This window comes from Ornithodoros turicata, chromosome 2 (assembly GCF_037126465.1).
Source record: "Ornithodoros turicata isolate Travis chromosome 2, ASM3712646v1, whole genome shotgun sequence".
Taxonomy (NCBI): Eukaryota; Metazoa; Arthropoda; class Arachnida; order Ixodida; family Argasidae; genus Ornithodoros; species Ornithodoros turicata.
In genome coordinates, this window is record NC_088202.1 from 60,618,780 (window position 1) to 60,642,497 (window position 23,718).

The 23,718-nt window shown below is 46.0% G+C and overlaps 1 protein-coding gene across 3 annotated transcripts in view; it reads right to left on the reverse strand.

Moving 5' to 3' along the window:
- Positions 1–23,718, reverse strand: part of LOC135385477 (ubiquitin carboxyl-terminal hydrolase 2-like) — a 113,987-nt gene that overhangs the window by 88,737 nt on the left and 1,532 nt on the right. The gene's annotated exons all lie outside the window — the stretch shown is intronic.

Consider the following 23,718-nt stretch of genomic DNA (forward strand, 5'->3'; position numbering starts at 1 on the left):
CAGGAAGGGAAGCTCAATGCACTCCAAGATTGCGGCATTGAGCTACAGTCCACGAGAGAACGATATAGCTTAGCACGGCGCTTAGCATGTCGGAATACTACATTCATTCTCCGTTACTGGTCTGCTAGTCCGCGTTTCAAACCATACAGTTTCAAAACGTGGAAAGTATCGGAATTTATTGAGTTCCATTTCGGAACGACGTAAAAACTCCAGAAGCCCACTTTCTCTGTGTCTCATATAATAGACCGATCTCGAACAATTATTGTGGGTAAATTATGACTTTTGGAACGACCGGTTGCGGACATACTGGATATTGATGCCAATTCCAATAGCATGTTCGCGCGTCATACACATCGTTACCTCTACGTACTTCCACACTACACTAGTCACAATTTAGCACACGATGTTCACAGCAGGTTAGATACGAGCCGTTCCCAAATAATGTTTCGTGAGCAGTTTAACTGGTCAGGTACTGAGCGCTGACAAGAGCAATTGCCGGCAGTGCAATGAGTAGACTACTCCAAACTTGCGTCAGAAGACGTTGACCGTCTATAGCGCTCGCAGTGCATCGATTATTAAGTCTCTCGGCACTGTGACGCCTCCACGGCAGTTACTATTACAACAGATCAGATAACAAGAACAGATGTATAAGTACGAATGCCCATGGTTTATGACAAACAATACTCCAGATAGGATAGGATTTCTGTTGGTATGAGATCTTTTAACATGTGCCACAGTTCATGTTTCAAGACTGGAAGGTCGCAGGTTCGAATCCCACTACCCGACTGTGCTGCCCGAAATATTCCCTGGATCTTCCGGCAAATATCGGCAATGATCGGCATCCGTGATGTCCGCCCAGGGAGGATGCTAATTCCCCCATGTCTCCCACTCATTCTTGCTGTCCTCTCCCTTCTCTCCGCGCCTGTACACCGCCCATAGCCACAGTTGCTTCGCAGAGCTAGCACGGAATAAAACAAAGAAATTGTTGTCATCTCTATCTCTTTTCTCCTTCTTTTTTTGTTTGCAGAGGGGGAAGAGTAGAGGTATTGTGTTGCAGGGTCTGCAGATTCGTCACGCCAATCAACCGTCTCTTTTGGAAACAGAGCTATACCGGAACCGAGGTATACAGGTAACAGCACGTATGCCTTTTAAACGCCTCTTCCTGTTCAAAACAATATCTTCACGTGTGTGCCATCCCAACGACAGCAGCGCGCGCCAATTCAAAGTCGCTCACAGAAAGCCACTTTCACAAATGCTTTAGTCCAAGCATGCAGACGAAATGCATTGTGGGGAACTCATCCGAACGCTAACGCGAGTCATTCATTCTGAAGTGTTTAAGCGAAAACATGTTTGTCGCTTCCTATCACTAAGTAAGACAACGGTGCACTCGCACAATCGTGGTTTACATATCTAAGCACGCGGAAGCGACGAACAAAATGGAGTTTGGAGCACGTGAGATATTGCGGTGCGATAGTGCCGTCATGTACCAGGAACGAGGTGAAAGCAGCCAAGGTTATCACGATGAGTCCAATGCACTAGTGCGAATGCTTAAATGATATTAAGCACTGTCAAACCTAAGCGCTACTTGGTGCAGCAAAGAAAAGAATGACATAACCCGTCGTCCTGCGAAGCACTGGAAATGGAACAAGTTCCCGTGGCCTATATTATATGGTGATGGCATTCCACGCCGAGACAGCAAGGTGAACCGGGTTCGAATCGCCGGCTGTGTGTGAGATCTCGCTTCTCAATTCTACTGTCTGAAACTGGTCCAGTAGAGTTCATATGCACCAAGGTCTCCATCACCTTTGGGATTTCCTGTCATCAACAGGCCCCACCACCCTGTTTTGATCACCTGAATCCTCATCTCCATCATCATCTCTCACTATCTACAAATGGCACTGGGGCAGCGCCCAGCCTGCTATTCGGCATCAGCCCTATCTCATCATCGTCTCTTTATGTGTGTGTGTGTGTGTGTAACAAATTCAGTGTCGGGATCGAGTAAGATCGGCTATATAAATTAGTCTTTAATCTCATGTAACACTTTCCCCCTTCTTTCTTTTTTCTTTTTGCGAGAAGGACGGAACACTATGTTTTCCCCAATGACGATGATGTAACACATCGATTCGGAACGGTGTAATTAGTGTCTGCGAACCTCTGTCCACTAGGCTAGGCTAACCTAACCTGTCAGACACGACTTCAACGACGAACGTTTGTTAAACCATATCGGCGTGCAAGCTAGCTGCAAGTAGCATCTCATCGAGTTTCAGGAGCTCAGAACAAGGACGGGAAAACAGCGAAAACGGCGTCCCGTCCTTTTCTTCACTGTGCCCCATCCATTACACACTGGTTCTCAACTCCTCTAACTTAAGGAGATGCTGCAGACGTCGGAACATTGGTTACTTATAACGAACAACATTAACAACGATAAATAATGGAGACGTGATGATGACGTGGGATGTTCCCCGTGTTAGCCATATAGGAACCCTACCCCACTTCACAGAGGTTAGTATGAGAGGATGAATTGATGGTGAGCGCGAAGCGAAGACAGGTCGGAGTTCTGTTCAGAGCTCTTCAAGGATTTCAGTGGCTTGCACGAAAGCTAGAAGGGAGCGAAGAGCTCGGCACTGATGCCCAGGGGAGCTCCATCTGGGAGTACTTTGGACAAGCTGAATGGTCTATGGTCAAGGAGCTTAAGTTGGCGTCGAGACACCCGGCGTTCACACGTGTACCGGTCACAGTCCTGTGGCAAACTGGGCACAGCGACGTTGAGCCGCAGAAGTGACGTAAAGATGCGAGGGAACCCACCTTGCATCTTAAATGATAATGACGCGGGTCCACTGCATGGGGGAGTGGCCCTTGAGTGATGTCACTACTGCTAGCGGGCCAATGGTGACACCAACGCAGACAAGTAGTATTACCAAATAGTATAACAAAACCCTTGTTTATGCGTCGTTTTGTGCGAGAAAGTTATGATACAACTACAACTACAACTTCCTTTGTGGATCCGCACAAAATAAGCACACGCACATCAAAGTTACCATACGAATGGAGCTATAAAGATTTTTTTTCTTTTCCGTATTATCGCCACGAAGCAACTGTGGCCATGAGCGACGTGCGAGAGAAGGGAGGACAGCAGGAAGGAGAGAGGGAAGGGGATATGTTTAATGCAAAGAAAAAATGGAGAGGAAAAGAGAAAAAAATAGAAAGAGAAGGGAAAGGTTAGCCATGATGTAGGCTTGCTATTCCCAAAAGCTAACAAACAAACAAAAGAAGATAAAAGCAGCAGAGACACAGAACATCATGGGAAAATAGAGAAAAAAAAAACAGCTCCTTCACTAATCGTTGTGCAGACAGTCATATAGGACGTATCAGAGTGCGCAGGGGTTTAGATTCCCGAAGGAATCGCGTCAGTGCAGACGTGACTTCAGCGTGCTGAGTAGGGCCAAGTAGCACCACGAGGGAAAGCACTCGGTAGCCTATGAGCGAGACGGCGCTGGAGACTCGAGCTGTGATCTTCGTTCCACTGGTTTCTACGTGACAGGTAGGGGTTAGTATGCGTTCTGGGCCGATTTCGGAGGTAACTGAGGTGTCCATAGTCATCTTATCTTCTAGTAAACGCCTGCAACCACAGGACTTTTCCATACTAGCACTCGTACCAGTGGCAGGCCAAGTTATAACCTCTCTAAGGGGGGGGGGGTGCTGGAGATGGGCCAGCTTTGTCAGAAGCGTGTGAATACACTGTTGCAACCACAGCTCGGAATATGGGATGAAAATTGCGAGCATACCTCAAGTATTTTAGAAACAACCGCGACTTAGCGAACGCAGAGAGATCACAGTCGACACTTTCATAGATGTGATCCATTACGTCATGAACGCATTGCACTGCACGCCAGAATACTGATGAAAAAAAAGAATTATTTGTGTACATGTCGTACTCGGCAAGGTACAGGCCCTCGAACACACTCCCGAGCAAAGCGCAGACGTTACAGAGCTCAGGGTTGCGACCATGCCCATGGAGGGTCGTAAACACGTGACTTCCCGTGCGCTGCCTCACATTGGCGGCGGCGAGGGCTGTGACGTCAGTGTCGCATGAGTTTCGGTATTCGCGGTGACCATTTTCTCCTCTTCTATTACCTTCTATTACGCGCGTCAAAAGAACCCCAGGTGGTCAAAATTATGTGCAGTCCTACCCTGTGGCACGTGCAACATGTCGCCATACTAGCCAGACAAACCTTATGTGTAACATCACGGCATCATCATCATCATTATTATTATTATTATTATTATTAACCTCTACGCTGTGAAGCTTTCAAAAGAGGTTCACATCAGTGCAAAGAATCGTCTGTTACGTTTATCTGGGATAACGTGGGATGAAACCCATTTAATAGTCAAACAGGACGTACAGTTAAGAGGGGGGTAAGACAATCATCCCCTTCTCTTTCCCCGCAGCACTGACAAATGCGCACAATTGAACGTCAGTACAAATGGAAAGCACTAAAAAAGGTGCAAACGCGAAATGATAGGCTCAAAAGTAAATGGTGTGTTAAACCGGCCTCTAAACCACTTCACGCTCTAGTTCACTCGAAAAAAAAGAAAAAGAAAAATGGAACAAAACCGACATGAGAAACCCGTATGAGAGATCCAGTTTAGCCGATTCAAGTGCACCCAAGTCGTTTAACAAAGGATGCGAAGTTGTAGAAGGCGGAGGAATAAATAGTGGCAGTGAATGCGCGGACTTCTGTTTAAATATAGGTCCAGCTGAGCCACCAACATCGAAGTCGGTTCCGCCCCCGTTTTCCGCTCCAGCGAAGAAGTGCCGTCGTATGCGTGTCTGTGTGGTGGATGTGGGGCGCAACACTTTCCGTCCCACCCGTCTGCTAGTCTACCCACCGGCACTTCGGCTTTAGTTTCTTTTTTTTCTCGCGTTCCGAGGATTCCGTTATCCGGGAATCTGAGCTGTACCGGCCATATCGTTTGTCAGTACGGAGATGCTTCTCGTCGAAAGAAGTCTCCATCTTTCCTCCAGAGTGCGATTTATTCGAAAACTGACGTAGATAGAGGGGATCACAGTGGAACAAACTGAGAGGGAAGAAACCTACTTGCGTCGCGTACGAAGTACGAGAAAACAAATATAGGTTATTATTATTTTTGCTTGCCAACTCCCGAGAGCTTTCAAAGGACAAGGTACACTAATATCTCGGACGATGGCAGCGGACCACAACTGCTATCTCTGCCAACTACATAGAAGCCAACCGTATAAAACCACTTACAAGCTGGTACAACAACAATGTTAACGGTATAACTTACTTGAGCTTGAGGCGGTGGTTAGGAACAGGAACACAAAACACAAGACAGGACTAGACTATAGACCGTGTTTTGTCCTGTCTATTTGTATTCTGTGTTCCTGTCGTCAAGGACAATCTCAGGGCAACCTTAAGCTCAAGGAAGTGATACCATCAACATCGTTACACCAGCTTGCTTGCGCTTTAATGCTCTGTTCAACAAAGGTTGCCTCTAAGTCCACCGTTTGTGTGTTTGTCCACCCTTTTTCTTTTTGATTCCGTGTCAGAGCCACGAAGCAACTGTGGCTATGAGCGGCGAACAGATGTGGACAGATGGAGAGGGGACAACAGCAAGAAGTGGGGGACAGAGGGTTAGTATGCGTCCTGGGCCGACTTCAGGAGGAACTGTGCCGACATTCGTCTGAAAAGTCTTCGGAAAACCCAGGAAAAACCTCAGGCAGCACAGCCGGTTGTAGGACTCGAACCCACCACATCCCAGTCTTCAGCACGACCTTGGCTATACTACCACCAACGAGCGGGACGTCTTAACCCCCTCGGCCAGACCGCTGGTTTTCTTTTTAAGGAATAGCAAGTCGGTCTGTGCCTGGCTACCATTTCTTCCCGTTTCTTTTCAATAAACATATCCCCTCCCCCCCCCCCCCCCCCCATACCTCAGGTATGCAGTATAGGCAGACGTTGATTTTAGAATATGCCTTCACCTTTCCATAGGGTCACGTTATCATTACATTCGTGGAGCAACTGTACTAGTGCTAATGTACTAATGTAGTAACTGGCTCGAGCTGGGAGACTTCCTCCAAACGACACTCTTGGGCATATCTTACAGCGGTCTCGAGAACTTCCTTGCAACTTTTGCAAGTGCGTTGCGGCGTAGTGCGCTTATACAACGCTGGCTTCCTAAAAATTGTTTTCTGGCAATTACTTTGAGTAAGACACGCGAAACCTCACTATATGAAAAAGCATTTCCCGCAAAAAAAAAAAAAAGAAAGAAAGCGTCCTGGGAGCGGGGTATATTAAACCTCACAAACGTCAGCGTGATATTCCTGTTCTACTGCGTCGCGAAACATCATCCCTTTTTCCTACTTCCCCTCTTTGTCATATACGAATGAAACGCTCGCTTTTGCGAGGAACGCGACAAAACATATTTTTCGGCGGCGACTCCTTTCTAAATTTAGTAGAGACAGCTATCCACCGTAACTGCAGCGCGCTGTTTATCGTCAGTGCCGCTCAGGCATTCGGCGTGTTTTGGAAGCGAGGCAGACCGGTCTGCGTTTCTCCTGCAATGAACGGAGCGGATCGAATTGCGCAGTGTGCGTGTAGCAACAGTAAAGCAACTATGCCGGAAACAATAGGGAAGCAATACATCTGTGTTGTGAAGCAGCAGGATGCTGGGAGCGCGGCTGAGAATGGAGACTGTTACTTGAGGTACGCCACTGCGTGCATTCAAACCTATACGAGGCCAACTTCGATAGGAACCGTACCTCTCTGTTCGGCTCCTCGCCCTGTCGGCGCCAGATACTGGTATAGCAGCTAGATTCTGATAAGCAGTCACATTATCTCTCTTCGGGGGTGTTTGTCCCTGTCTGAGAAACAGCGCAAGCGATAACCAGTGCCACCTTTCTCATACGGCGTCTCACTATATGCAGGAATATGGAAGGAAGCTCAGCAATGAAAACAAGTGCGGAACGTTCGAAAATTTGGAAAGCATTTCTGCTTCTTTTCAGTTTTCATTTTTATTTTTAAAAATACGAGAGATCGAGGAGCTGCCGGACAGGAGGAACAGCCGAGGAGATTATTCTTTGAAAATCAACTGATTGGTTTATAAAAGTCAGTTACATACATACCACCACCTTATACAGTAACAATGACAATTTGAGAAAATTCGTGACTCAGCCCTTATACGTTTTACGGGATGTACACATAAATGTTCGTCCATTCCTGATAGCATTCTTTAGAAGTTACGCGGTAGATGTTCCACATAACAGCTATTGTATCTTCATCCCTAGTCATAGCTAATCACTTGAACAGCAGAGCCTTCCCAACACCAGTAGCACCTGTCGCGTGTCAAAGATCCCCTGCAAGCTGCTCGTACCTTCTAGCAAAACTTGTGTCTGCGATATCTATTCGTGACATACGCCACTTGCCGCTTGGTAATGGAGCGGTCGCACAGCTTATTACTTCTTTTCATATATAATTACTCTGCATGCTTCCTGCTGCCAGTAAATGCTACTCACATATTGTTCGTACTCGTGTCATTGTCGAATAATCGTACCCTGGGTACGACGTTGATGTATATCAATCCTGCATGCTCTTTTATCATTCAATCTATGTAGTTCACGGCTTCAACCAGTTCACTGGCCGATAAAGGCGACACGATTCTGATGAATTGGTGCCGCTTTCTATTCTCGCGATTAAAATCAACTGAAGCGTAAACGGCCCTGTTATACTGGCTGCTCTTTGAAAGGGATGGGACGCGGTTGGTTAATTACATTAAATTCAATTTATTGGTTTACCACATTACATGGTGGGACAGCAAAGCTAAACGTTACCAGAAGTAACATGACAAGGCTCTGCCGCCCAAAGTTTCAGCAGCATACATCATACCATATGTTATACATACAAACTAAACATAACAATAACTATTTATAATCAAGCGTGGGAAATAATAACAATGTATAATAACTGGGGATGATGAAAAATAACATTTCTATTTCTTAACGAAGAAAGTTCGAAGATCTTTTTTAGTACGTATATTTAGAGTAGCACTATTGTTGAGTTGTTCATTGAGAAACTGCGGTAAATTATGACGAAGTGATTGATTCGCGCAATTTCTGGGAAAGAACGGAATCTTCCATTTATCGTTACCACGGGTGCAGATGGTACGACTGAATTTTTCTAATTTTGAAGTAGTTTTTAGGAAGTGCTGATATGTAACATTGCCAAATTGGTACGCAGAGAGTAACTTATAGGTATACATATTATTTACCTTTATTATGCCTAGAGTCTCAAACAAACCTTGGGTTGTCTGTAATGATCGGGTATTTGTTATATGGCGAATTATTTTCTTTTGGTGTAGCAGTAATCCGTTCACGTTGTTTTTTCTTTTTTTTTTTTTTGTGGTAGTCCCCAAACTAGAAGGCAATAGCTCAACTGCGATTGAAACAAAGGAAAATAGATTAGCTTTTTGATGTTTTCTACATTACGTATACGTTTACTAACCAAGACTAGCTAGTAAGGAAAGAAACGTTCTTCCACGTGACGTATGGATTAAGTACAGGCTCTCGGCTCGGGTACTCTGACATACCGAACGATGACGTCAGAGAAGCGACACCACGGCGCAGTGACGGCTCTTCACTTGTTTGGGGCCCCAAGGCACTTTGGTATACCAGATCTTCAAAGTTTATCCGGCTGCTGTCTATCCAGTGACGCTCTCGTATTCACCCAATTACAGACTTCCCAACATCCCCCCACACCCCAACATCCATCCAAAGACTTTACAACATCCTCAAAAATTTTGTGAAAAAAAAAGTGAAAAAAAAAGTGAATGTAGTGAATGCCGGAAGCAGCCACGTGAGATGAGTGTTATATCCACTCTGTAATGAAAACACTGCACTAATCCCTGCACTCTACTGATACATCACGTAGGCCTTAGATGGCCGTCCATCGCAACAACGTGGCTCACACGAATTAACTCGAAAAGCAAACGGGAGAAAGAAAGCTACTGTCGAGAATAACGGAGATAAATCGTTTCAATAGTTGAGCACCCGAGTTGAAAATAAAGCGAAAAAAAATAGGAAGAAGAAAAGCGAGCGGAGGCGCATTTTCCCCATATGCCACCGGCAAACCCACGAACATACATTTTGTCCCTCTTCTTATTCGATCGGAATGGACCAAACCCGCTGCTTGGGTGTATTTCATGGTGATACTCAACCGTGTAGTACTTTATCGCGGAGCAGCCTACCCGCATTGACTTCTGCTCCTTCAAAAATAAAAAAAAAATAGTGCAGTCGAACGGCATGTACAAGCGTCATTGCACTCAGTCATAAAAGGATGTGATTCGAGCATTGCGCATGAAAGAAAACGTAATAAAAGGAAAGGGAAATAGATATGTACAGAGGAATAGGGAAAAGGACGCGGCGTTTAAACGACACACGTTATTTTATGCGCGTGGCGCGTCCCCATGCTCTTGAGTCCAAATGTGTCTTTTTAAAATTATATCTTCGCACGGCGATGCAACTGTGGCTACGGGCGGTGTAAGTCGGGGACGCCAAGGAAGCAGTGGGAGACAAGGGCAGGCAGACATCAGGGGGGAACTGTTACAAATTTGCAACAGTTGAAAGCCGACAGGAAGACCTGAAACAGCACAGCCGGTGGTGGGATTCGACCACGTCACCTCGCAGTCTTCAGCAACCACCGATGCTTTATGCAGCTTCACGTTCATGTCGCTGGTCTCCCAGGCAAATCATAAAGCAAACTTGTTGTGTGTCACGCGCGCGTACTCCTGTTTCAGCCCCGTTCGTACACTGCAGGTTGCAAGAGATAATGAACGAGCGAAAACGTGGGCTGAAGGTCACTGTTAGGATGATGCAAGAGTGGTTTAAAGGATCAAAGATACTTTATATTCAACAAAGACAAATACACGAGACAAACGAGACTGTTATTGCAAGCCCTGCTGTACAGTCTCTTACGAAACCAAAGACCAAAAACAGTTTGACAGTAGCAGTGAAGTGAAGTGCAAAAGAACCAGCGAAGTTATGAAGATCATTACTAAACATAACTACGTACGTAAAAACAAAAAGAGCACAGCAAATCAGAGGGTATGTACAAGGGGACGAAAAACAGCACTCACATACGTACATATGCATGGAAGGACCAATCCCAACGTTCTTTTGAACGTACCGTAATAATGTTCAAGTTTTAATTATGCCGGTAAAGAAATCCAAATGCTAGATCATTGGGAACCAAGTGAAATGATACTCATGAGGATGTGAAAATAAGTTTATCCTGCTTCATCGAAAATACGCGAAGCTCACAGTCGTTTAGGGCTGCTGAAGCGAATCCCTTCCACTGTGACACTGTCGTTCTCGCATCGTATGCAACATTAAAACGGCAGCGAACTGGAAATTTAACTCGGATGACACGAACGTACGCAGGTTTACTTTCCCGAAGTTTGAGTTTGATTTGCCATTTTCTGTCGCAAAGGTATCACTTTCCCGAAGTAACGACACATAACAGCGTAGACGACGAAAAGGTTAACTAAACAGAACACTTTCCTTGAAGGCCAGAATACATGCGACAATATCAACCTTCAATATTGCTCACCCAGCATGAGTATATAGGAATGCAGAACCACCCCAAGCAGCGCAATGTACTGAAAGTCAAGTGCAATAGGGGTGGCCGGTATGTGTCTTATGAATGCTCTTTACTTTCAGAATTCTGTTCAAGGCCTTCCACCTACCCGTCCACCCCTATTGCACTCGACTTTCAGTACATTGTGCTGCTTGGGACAGCAGCCGACTAATCGGCTGCATATGACACGACTAAAGTCTTTCCTCCGCTGTAGGTCACTTGGCTAACCTGACACCCCACCATCCCTTCACGTGTTCCATTTCCTGAGAGCTCGACAGAAAGATATCCCTTGCAATCTGCTATCAAACCTTATCAGACAGACAGACGGCTGGCCAGACACACTCTGACGAATCTAATCTTGACTTAGCCCAGAAAGAGTCCCTTCCGTCTGTGTTTGTAGGTTACGAGTACCGAGATTATAGTGCATCCTTACTAAGGGCATGTGCGGATGTTTATATTATGATATTGTAACACATATGCTTCCGTAACGTAAATAACGGTAAGTCGTGTATGACTGTATAACGGCAGTTAGTGGTACTTGGAACTAAACATCGGCAAGAGCAAGCACATGAGAATATGCCGCGACAAGGAACCTTGTACCACATTTATGATTAATAACACTGCATTGGAACATGTTTCTACATATAAATATTTCGGAATTTACATATTTTCGAATCTATCCTGGAAACCACACCTCGAGTATATTACCAAAAACGCCACACGCACTCTAGGGTACATCCGCCGTAATTACAGCCTTGGTCTACAAAACCTAAAACTTATGCTATACCGAACCCTCGTGCTTCCAAAGCCTGAATATGCTGCTTCTGTGTGCATGGAAGCCGGGACAGGCGTCACTCATTCCCCAAGTGGAAGGTGTACAAAACCGCGCAGCATGGTTCATTCTTGGTAATTATGCCCGTACAGCCAGTGTTACCTCCATGAAAGTAATAGTCTTAACCTATCTCAACTCTCACTTCGACGCAGCGTTACTCGTCCTAGTTTCGTTCACATTTTTTTTTTATCACAACGATATCCTCCGACACGCTTTATTTCTCGTCCACCACATATCTCTTCAAGGCTGGACCATGCACAGAGGGTTGGCACTCCCTTTCGCACCACTATATATACTTTCAGTTATTTCTGCCCCAAACTATAATTTCGAGTGGAACCACCTTCCCGCCTCTATTTCATCCATCACTGACTCTTCATTATTTAAGAATGCTCGCGCGTTGTGATAATCTCAACGCCAGATAGTGATTGCTTTTGTGTAATTTTTCATTGTTTGTTTTGTATCTTCTGTATGCATCCACTCATATTTGACTTACCGTTACTGTCCCTCCCCTCTCTAATGCTAATATAAGCCCTGAGGGTATCATAAATTAAATATATAAATAAACGGTTCCGTACGCTGAGACTAAGCTAAGATGATAAACAATTCAGTCGACAGATGTCGCGGGTCCTGTTAAGAAGAAACGTATAGGCGATGATCGAAGACCAGCCATCCAAACAGCTAGTCGTCACCATCCACGTCTACAACCTGATAACGTGTTCTATAAAGAAGGCTTCTTTTGGACTGCCGAATAAGGGCGTCAACGCAATTTTCGTTATAGGAGAAAAGCCGAGCTATGAGGTCGTTGCAAGTGTAATGTCAGTTCGGTTCAGTTGAAGTTCGGACAGTCAGGAATGGTGGAGATCTGGTTCGGACAGATGGGTCGGCTCGAAGCCAAGCGCAAGCTCAAGATAGCCTCGTCGTCGATTTCTTCGTCGCACAAGCGTCTGTTTCGCACCCTGTAGCTCTTACAAATTCGAAGCTTGTCGACGTGTATAATCGATTTGAAAGTTAGCAATAGACCCGTAGCTTTCAAACCGCTTTTTCTACGTGATGATTTCCAGAGTTGATAACCCACAACACATCGTTTTTACTTTGCAACAGTCAGGTATCTTGCAGACCTGTGGAGGCCGACACAACTTTTTGCATCGGTTCAGTTTGCGCCGTATCCATTCAGCCGGTCGCTCACTTCACTTCACTTTTACTTGTCTTTCACGGCACTTCACTTTTATTTGGGCTTTAGGGAAGCGTCATCCATTTTCGCCAAAGGAAGGAGGAGGCAATGTTAAGGACAAATTGAGGATCACAAGGGGGTAATAGACGCACCACCTGAAAATGACAGACGCAAAAGTACATGTAGTGCTAGCGAAGTTTGGAACGATCTCACATAGTGACAAGCGAGTCTTATGTAGTGGGCCAAAAATTAAGTGACAAATTTCCTGATTCATGTATTTTTATTGCTGTTGTAACCCAACCTGTATTTTCAATACCGCATCATAATCACTTTTCGTTTCTTTTTCGTAATAAACAGATCCCCCCCCCCCCTTGTGTGAGTATGCATGCCGAGATTAGCATAGAAACGTGGAGCGCGAAATTGTTTCTCGATGGTGCTTTAGCTCGATTTAAAAATGTCTTTCTCGAGTTATTGCCTGTCACTTCTCCCTTCGAGTGAACGACGTGTGTCTGTCTATGAAAATTCCACAAACGGTTTCTTTTCACGAGATAGCAAACGCATTGTTTGATATCCACGCGACTAGACGTCCCGTATTCCAGAACAAAAGTTGCTTTCCAGCTCATTTTCATTTGCTTTCCCACATCAACCTAAACTGCAGACATTAGAGCCCTTACCGCTGAAGACTGGAAGAAAACCATTTGCAATGAGTGCCACGTGTTATCCTAATCAGCTCTCCACTTCGGTCTTCATGAGTAACCTCCCCAACACCAAGCTTCCCATCCTTATTTTTCTTTCATATACAATTCAGTCCACCACGTGTTAAAGAGCTAGCGAAGTACAGATATATGCAAAACTGTGCAACAAAGCTAGTCACGCCCAAGAGCAGTCGCTGTAACCAGATTTGCAAAACGCGTTCTTCCAGACTAACTGAATCAATGAACATCGATCTGTATCCCTAAACGTAACTTCCTTCGAACACTACGAAATGGAGAAAGACGAGCTTGGCGCACGAAAACGAAGCTATATATCGTTCGATGGTTCGCTCCCGTGGGGACGACACAGTACCGACTCTTGTACCGATGCTATCGCGAACTGGGGGTCCGTCACTGCATCGAGCGAAGAGTACACGTAAACATCGATGGACGAATCTATCGTACTAAATATAGAATTCGGGAGAAAAGATTGAGGAAAAAACAGGATGTAATGACGTCTGAGGAGTGATTCCGTTGGAAAGCTGGTGCTGTCCTATCATACATTGTGGTACGGTTTCCCGGAGAAGGTTCAGGAAGGTGTTGTCCAAGGACCTTGAGCGAAGCGCATTTCGCTCACAACCGCTGAGCGGCAAAGAATGCCACATTGTCAAGTTTTCTCTTATTGACAGCGGCAAGGATATAGTTACGTATTCCAAAGTCGTGAGGAGAGGGTATGCCTGCGAAATTTCTACGCAGGACGGCCGTTCCTCGTCATCACACACTTAAGACCACCTAACCACCGACCTCTGTCTGGCAGACCTTTCCTTTGTATTTTTTTTCTTAATAAACATACCCCTCCCCCCTAACCAAATGATATTATATTAATATAATGTCTTGCATGCACTTGAACAATCACACCCTAGACAACGTCTGAATGTTGTGCTGAAGACGCACGTCTTAGAGGATAGTCAGCAAGATAAAATTAGAAAACGCTCGCCACCACATCTTATTGACTTCCTATACCACCAAGCGCTTATTTGTGGCCCATAGTTACGGTCTGTCACTTAACATGGCGTGATTTTATACAACTTGCGTAAGCGGGAGCGTGTTGAAAGGTGCTTCTAAAACGAGTCAACCGCTCGTGTAGAGCTTCGAGCCCTGCCAGCTTCCCTGGAGGCTTCCTGCCAGAACCGGACGTTATGATTCATGCAGACAAACGTCACGATCGCGCTCGCCTTGTTGCACACACAGGCTACGCAAAGATGAACGGGTCCTTCCCGCATTCTCTTACTTTCTCCCAATTCCAAACGACAACGTGCTGCTCTAAAAATAAACGGCAACGTGGAGTATAAGCCAACTAGAAGGAACGACACGCGTGGGGCACTGCATCAGCCGTTGCGTCAGGTTGGGTGACCGGAGTGTCCTGCTGGTACCAAAAATACGATCCAGCTCACCCGGGTGCGTCACAGCGCCATCTATTTTTAACGGCATTTTAGGTGGCGTGCCACAGGATATCTTCGTCCCGTTTCCGTGGCTGGTAACGAAAGTACTGGACGAGTTATCGGAAGCCGATTTGTCGTTCGGCACATCGGGTTCCCATCAAGTTGACGTTCGCTTCTTCGAATCAGCTTCAAAACCACTGGCTTGCCCTTGGAGCCCCGTCGTTATGACACGTAATAAGGGCCTTCGGCTAAATCGCTGTTTTTTAAGTATTCGAGAATGTTCGAATGCTCTTTCATTGCAACGTTATATCTATTGACATCTCCCGGTCTGACGTCAGCGTTAAAAAGTGTCCTCCTCCTTACACTATTTTTCTTCTTCAACATGCAGGGACAATGATGTCCGTCCTGTCGCGGGCGGAGCTAGTCCCGGGTGCAACGTTTACTGGTCATAGGGCCACAAGAAGCGTGGCGAACCTTCCAAGTATCTTGTTGGAGTCACGAACAAACAAGGCGACAGAGAGGTTCTCCTAGAGTCAATAGGTGCGCCCCTAATGGAAGGACCGTAAGAGAGGACGACGCACACACTGTGATGGTCAGCAAAAGGCCCACTTGTACGAACGTTGAGGAAATTCCTCAGTGGCGACCTCTGTAGCTTCGACAGTGCTTCACGCACCTGCAGCGTTGAGGACTGTAGCGCGTACTCGAAGCACTACCGAAGCCACTGAGGACACCACACAGGAACGTTCATGCGAGTGGGCTCAGGAATGCTGCTGGCGCGTTGACTGGAGCTTGCGCGGCAGCGAAGCCCAACTACCATTATCCCTCGTTAGAAATTTAAATCGCATTAAATTTAAATTACATTAAATTGTCGTGTCCTGCCCCGTGCTTATCATCGGATAATTGCATTAATTTTTCTGTTCAACACCGGATAACCAAGAGTGCCCATATTTTGCATATATCTTGATGAATGCATGATGATGAAATATGATGTGAACTTACAGTGACAGAAAAAGCCTACGAAATGCTGCTGCGCAGACAAGGAAAAGGACTACAGAATATCACGCCTTTTTGGCGGGTCTTTATATTCCCTGCAGAAGTGATTTTTTTTCTCTCTCTTCAACGCATACACCAATACGTACAATTCTCACTTGCATATAGCGGACATGTAGAACCACCTACGAGTAATGTTTCAAGCGCATGGAGCAACGCGTCTCTGAGACAGGCGGCGTTGAGCAAAAAATGTCGCGTCTTGCCCAGTGTCTCATCTTGCCCCACCTTACCCTCAAGTGATCTGAAACTAGGAAAAAAATTTGAGTCACCGTTTCAGTGAAATCGGTGCAGATGAAGGGGCCACTATGTAGCGCCCGCGTAGACAATAGCGAGTGCTAGTAGACCGCTATATACCAGTAGCCCGCTAGCCTACCGCGTCTACCACACCCTGTCAACAGATAAGATTATAAGTCACGCCCTCTGTCATGGGTTCCGGTAGACAGGGTAAGTTAACGGCAACCTTATCAGCGGTATACTAACACTCGCTAATTGTATTTTTTTGGTCCTCCGGAGTTTGTACAAATATGATATTCATTCAATTAACCTTCCTCACACTTCCCTATCGCAAAAGTATTCGCAAGAGCTTTCGCGAGTTTAAAATGCTCGCGAGCTCCCACGCAATAAACGCACATTCATCCGTCCGCACAATTGAATCGTTCGGAATCTTCATCATTCACGACGATCTTCAGATAAAAGAAACGAGCGCTTTTCCCATCATGCGTTTCGCAGCAATGCACTGTTACCTGTGTATACTTTTCTCTGGTGTCGACCTGTGCGGCCGTTGGGAACACCGCCCTGTATGTCACTGAATAATTGAAGCGGCATCCCGGTTCACCTCTGTTGCCAGAGAGAGGACACGTACAGGCAGCGGCTCTTGATTAGGATCGGGCCGCACCGCGGTAAGTAAGGAGGGGGAGGGGGGGATGAGACAGATACCACTTATGAGATACAACAGATGCGCCCATGGCGTTCCGTGTTTTCGCGTCGATGTGCAGAAGGTGATTTGAAAGAGGACTTCCGCAAAGAACCGAGACCAGGTGTACTACTCCTCAGACGTGAACCGCGACGTGTCCTATGAATGTAACGATGATACGAGCGCTGCCTTAGTTTTTTTTTAATAGCTGGTGGATATGAACGTAAAGTTCACTTCGGTGAACGAAGTTCCTGCTCCCCCCCCCCCCCCCCAGGAGAAAAGGAAAAAGAAAAGTCGAGGAAGTTATTACTATCGCCCTGGAAGATATTCTTGCGCTTTCTAGTATAGAAATCGCACGAAACCTAATTTGAGGGAAACTTATACAGCCTCGGAGACGAGTGCGATGCACTGTTCAGTTTCAAATTCCCGTCACCCCAGAGCTCGATATCAGCTTATACTAAAGCCATGATGTAATGAGCATTCGTACGCTGTTCTTTCACTTGACTGGAGGCGTATCCGCGTGGGAAGGGCTACTGGAATCCGCAGTATTGGTTGGTTGATTTCCTCAAATGCAAACACGGTAGTTATACTGAAACTCGCGACGACTTTTTTTTTTCGCCACGCGAAAGATGGAGCCACGTGTACAAAGTACAATAATACCGTACTTTCCGGTGTATAGCGCGCAAAACCGGGCCGAATTTGAAAAAAGTTCCATGTATAACGCGCATCGCAATGTTGCTACAAGCTGCCGTGCTGCCACCACTATGCACAATAAACCAAGGCGGTGTATGCTTTAGTTTACTAATTTATTAACTAACTAATTAACTATGCATATGCTTTATTTGAAACATATTTAGTTTCGCGTCTCTTCTCAATCACGACAGTCTTCTGAAATGAATTCAGGATTATTGACTGTTCAGTAGCATATCCTTGAGCAGCATCATTAATTTTTATGAAGTCCAGCTCCCTTTCGCCGGCTTTGTCAACTGACCCCAAGAGATTTCGGAGAAACTCATAGCACAGCCTGGAAGCGGATAGAATTTGTACGACACCGACCAGAAAAGGGACTCTGTAGGAAAATATTTCGGTGTATAACGCGCACCGTTAGATAACGCGCAGGGCCTCTTCAGAGTACTTTTTTTACTGTATAACGCGCGCGTTATACATCGGAAAATACGGTAACTGGGAGTAGATCTACACGTGAGCTGAATCCGCCCACACTTGTGTGGCTACACGCTGCACGTGTCGCGGGGTAGAACTGCGGATAATTTCGACCACCTGGGGTTCTTGAACGTGCGCCGGAAATCTCCGACACACGGTGCTGGAAACAATGTTCACCTCCCCTATACATTGCTACTGTTATCGACCGGCACTTATACTGTAACCGTAACTCATACAGGAAACAGTTATTTCGTTGGACCCCACGTTCACAGTAATAGCAGACGACACACACATAAACTTGATCCACCTGGTGTTTGCTGATGGACGTTTACCGAAGAAAGATAAACTTCGTAGACAAAGTAAACAGACAAACAACTATTTATATTTATTTACAGCGTGGTCGCACGCAGGGACAGGTCCAGTGTTTTTGAGAAGCGGGTAGGGAGGGGGGTGCGTGGGACAGCATGCTACATCAATTGAACCTCCGTATGCAATAAGGAGAAGTCGAAAGCACCTATACGGCCTACGTTTCCATTTTTTTCTTTCCATTTCTATCCTATTGTATAAGTCGAAAGCACACAAACACACACAAAGTGCCTATAAGAGAAAACCTCAACTGAACGAATGTAAGACGATTGCAGTGGGTATTCCTTGAATAACGGTGATGAAATATATATAACAACGTTCTAGGGTGAGCCACTTAGCCGAAAAGAAACGAAATCCGCAAACGCGACATAATCCATTTTCAACATAAAAAGAAATAAAATAAAAAACTCCGCGCGCACAAGCTTCTGAAGGAAAACGAAAACAATTTTCATGATTCAGACTTTGATGGCTGAACAGTGTGACGATGCCCGGCAAGATCAAGTCACCCCTGTGTATATGGAGCAACCACGATCGGCCCTATCGTGCTGCTGAAGCATTGTGGGAATATGCTTGTGAGCATTTCCGAAAATAATGTCCTAGATGACCTAGAGATGATCACATTACGAGATATTGATGATGAGTGCACACGTTTTCCCGCTAGAACACGATCATGTGGGCCAGTTTCTCCATATTGGGCCATTTCTCCACTCATGACATCGCAGTTCATGTCCTGTCCGTTCCACACACATACATTTCCTGTCTCTGATTCTACTGTAGCGTGTCAATAGATTGCAACGCGGCCCTGAATGTTCATTAGCGGGTACATAATGCTATTTAGATGCCATTACAGCACCCATCCAAAGGTACCGGCCTCGGTGGCTCGCTTGGTATAGAGTGTTCGCCCACTGATCACAAGGTTGCGGGTCTTGAACCCGACCGGGGACGCCAGCAACTTTGTGACTAGGTACAAGATGCTTTTTACACGCCGTCTTCCGCGAGAGGGGGGGGGGGGGGACGTGGGGATTTCGAGCGGTCTGCCTGCCTGGATTGGCGGCACGTTGCTCGGGGAAGGGATGAAAGGGGGTGGGGGAAGAGGAAGGCCCACACGTCTTCCGCGAGGGACTTTAAGTACGGTGTGCCGTTTGCTGATCTATCGGCGCACGCTGAAGAACAGCGAGGTGGGGCAAATTAATCCATAGACCGACCACTGTGGCGTACGTCGCTCATGATCGTAGTTGTCCCGCGACATAAAACCGGGAATTATTATTATTCCTCCAAAGGTCTAACCGCCCCACCTCCACCAATTTTTCTGATACGGGTACATCCTATGTGGTAATACGTGACGGTAGACATCTAGCAGGGGTGCCACCCACCGGTCCCCCACCCCTTCTCTCTACGAAGTTACAATATCCCCATAGGATGAAATTCCTGGGAAAATTCCCGACCCAAGGTGGTCTTCTTGGGATCAACGCGACTGCAGGGCAGCGGAAAAATAATCGCGGGAGGCTGGTCACCATGGTATTGGGGGTTTCTACTGTTTTCCGGACGCGCGTTTTTTTTCTCTCTCTCTGTCGCTTTTGAAGGCGTTTGAGTGCCAACGACGGAACCCCATGAGATTTCTATTCTGCAAACCAAGGCAGAGGTTCCGTCCCAAACTCCGCTAACGTATAGTACGTCTTGTAATCACCGTAACTCAATACGCTATGCAAGTAAGTCAGCTGTCTGCGTAGTTCTCCAGTTTTCCTCTTTCCCCCATTGTCCGTGGAGCAACCTCATTGGTCCTTCTCCCAAATAAGGGGGTGACATTTGGAGGCATGGCGCACGTGGTCTCTTCTGTGGACCAATGCCGGTATACGAACACCCCCTTATCGCTGCCCTGTGATTGGACAGACACTTCGTCATGTGATTCCTACAACCTTTCCCCTCTCCCCTGCGCGGAGACAAACTGTCATAGCGTACTACGTTTTGCACGTTCTAGTTGTGTCGTTTTTTGTCACGCTCTAAACGGAGTACGATGAGGCCAAAAGAGACAGCTTTATCTGTTCAGGAATGAGAAAACTTTCTCGTAACACAACACACTGGCCGAAGAGGAAGAGATAAAAAAATCCTTCAGTTTTGGCTGCCATTCATAAACGTACAAACAGGCGCGCGAACCGCTGTCTGCATTCATAGCTGTTCCCTACGTTTTATGCGGCACCCATGCAGGTGAGAAACAAGAGAAGAGCCATTAGCGGAATAGCACACCGCGTGTTTATCTCTCGTTTGTGCGTTGATGCTAGGCGCAACGTGCATACACCGGAAATTGTTGTACTGTAGTACATATATCGGTTACAACGTCCACACGGGGTCGGCCGGTGACTGATGGCGAAGGCCAGATGTTTACTTTTCGAGAACAGCAGTATGACCCTTTCGAAAAAAAGAAAGAAAACAACAACAACAACAACAAAACCAAGCAAGCAAACAGACAGAAACGAAGCAACATCATAAGTCGGACAACCACCTACTTGGCTCGGCGCCATTGATGTCGGACAGCAAGAAAAGCGCTCAAACATCGATTGCACCCGACGTGTTTGCGGAAGTTTGAACACATTCAAATCACTGCTGCTACTCTCACGCAGGCGCGAAATAAAGTTCTGCGATCAATTGCGAGGAAAATTTCCCGTAAACGGTGCGCTAATGTCACACTGGTATATTCGTCGAGAAGTCCGCCAATTTCTGCGTGCGCTTTGGAGGGTTTGTACTCGACAACTAAATCTATGCCTGATCAATGCAAAAGGCGATTATGCGCATCCATATGGAACTACAATTCCGGAACGTACCAATTTTCCATATATTCGGAGTTCACGAGCATGTGTAGTCGCGTGCCGAATCCTATACTCACCGCAGTCTCATATTCTTGCTACTGCCTTTACTGCTGAGTATTACTGGCCGCGTATGTCACCACGCAGGCGTGATGGTATGCGGAGGTGTATCGACGAAAGAAGCCTTTCATAGCCTTAAAAAAGTACAATGTTCCTTTACTTCTGAGCCCGTTTGTATAAAAAAAATGCGGTATCCTTGCCTTAAAGCTCCACTACGAAAAACAAAAGAAAAACAAAACAAACTATATTTATTTCCTCTCGAATCATAAATCAACCTCGCCAGCACCTGTAGCGATGAGACGGATATCGACATTCGAGGAGCATTGTCGCCTGACGCGTTGGTAGATTGTGCCACCTCATGAGGTCATGCTTCCCAAAATGAAACTTTATTTTACGACACTCCCGCGTGCGAAACAATGTTTTTAGACATTACAGTGTGAGACACATGGATTGCAAAGACATGAATTCGCTAGAATTCTGAAGACGTCGGATTCATTAATTGCCTCATCAACTGCTACGTTAAGGTATCTAGCTAAGGAGTCTCGTTTAACGCAGTCTCTTCGTCTTTTCCTTCATCCTTCCACTATGATACTTCCACTGAGCGGTCGTGACCCGCAAAGGGTTTGCTGCAGCCCAATGCAGCCCTAAAAACTTCATTATCTTCCGGCTCACGCGAAATACACAGTCAAGGCTGTGGCTACGCGGTCTTTTCTGATGTTAGGACTCTGACGCAGACGAGCCTTGCTGACGTGCTTATCAGTACCAGACCTGGAGAATAATGAACGAAAATTTACATAGTTCTACCCCCGTCTGCGCCTGTAAAGTGTTGTGGGTGTACTTTTGTCCGAACACACCCTGTACTATACACAATGGCAAAATAGTATCAAGGGTCTAGAACGCCCGCGAAGAGAGGATGCCTACCGACTTGACTTAGCAGCCATCATCGCAGTCGCCTTACGGCTGTCCAGCAAAAGTAGCTTGGCTATAAGCGGCGGACAGACGTGGACAGGTGGAAAGAGGACAGGAAGGAGTGGGGACAGGGGGTTATGCGTCCTGGGCCGACTTCAGGGGAACTGTGCCGATTCGTCAGGAAAGTCTGTCGGAAAACCCAGGGAAAACCTCAGACAAGCACGGCCGATGCGGGGATTCGAACCCCGCGTCACCTCCCAGTCTCGGCGTGGAAAACGATCATCCTATCCACTATGCCACGGGGCCTCCCATTATATGAAAGTGTAATATTATGTTTATATAGGTCCGGGAAAGGGTTCGAGAAGGCTCGTCTTCCGCGAAAAATGTGCGTGGGTATGCGCTATATTCACCAGGCTTATGCTGCCCTAAAGAAAATTCTAGAGAAACAGATATCGGATCGCATGTCCACTTCCTACATGCTGTGTTACGCCACGAGGCCTGAATCAGGGAATTCGATGTCGTCGCTAGAGGACGCAGAACAGATGACTGCATATTAGCGGAATACAACCCAGATTATTGTAAACCTATATTGTATATATACATATTGTAAACCTTTTGTGGTTTTAGACTGGCATTTTATATATTATTTCAATCCTGTTATTAAACATCGTACCTATTTTCAACTAGTCTCTTCTAAATCACAGTGTTGGCGCATTATGACCTTTGTTGTCGATGCGCCACTAAAACTCCAATCATCCTCATCATCACCTATTATGAATAGTGTACATCAATTAAACGCGAAGGAAATGGAAAGAGCTCTGTTCCTCCTGAATATCATGGGCAAGGAGCGCGTGGTGCATGTCACAGAGTTGCCAACATTCAGTTAGTTGGAAGGTTACGGGGGTACAATGTACCAGAGTGCTTCAGAAGGAGAGAGAGAGAGCGCAAAAGTTTCTGTGACCGTTGTAACGCGATACTACAATCGCACTTGGTCATTTCAGCTCTGCTGTCCTACCATATGTATCGTAAATTGAACTGAATTAATGCAAGCAGTTTGTCAATAAACGTTTCCAATAAAAAGCAGTGCTGCAAATACGCTGTCTGACTAAAATCCTCATTAAATAATATATAATCCTTCATCAATTTGTAACTTCGGGCTGTGCGGGCACGACTACATCGATAGCTTCGAATCAGATATTCACCAGCCGCGGATGGCTAGCAATCCCATTTACTCAGAAACATCATGCTCTACAAAATAGCATAGTTTTTCGATTCTGCGGTTTGCCATTTGAAGCCCACGTAACTACATTTTTCGCAACTCATCGAACATAAAAAAAATTATAAATTCTACGCAATATCGTACGAAGGACACGACGCCGGAACGTCCATACTCGTGAGAATGCTTGTAATTCCAGGGATTCCACGACAAACTACGTAGACCCTGCCAAGGGCGCCCCGTCGCTTGACATACCTGTCACGCAGGGAAGCCACTTCGTAGGGCAGTCGGAAACTATCCTCACTCACAAGGGTGAATGCTTTGCAGCCGGCAATATATGTACGTACACAAAGATAAAAGCCTGTTCCGCCTGAGACATTATCTGGGTACCTCAATAATTGTTCTAATTATACGAAGCCACAACGCTATAGTTGAAGCAAACTGATAGGAAAGAGA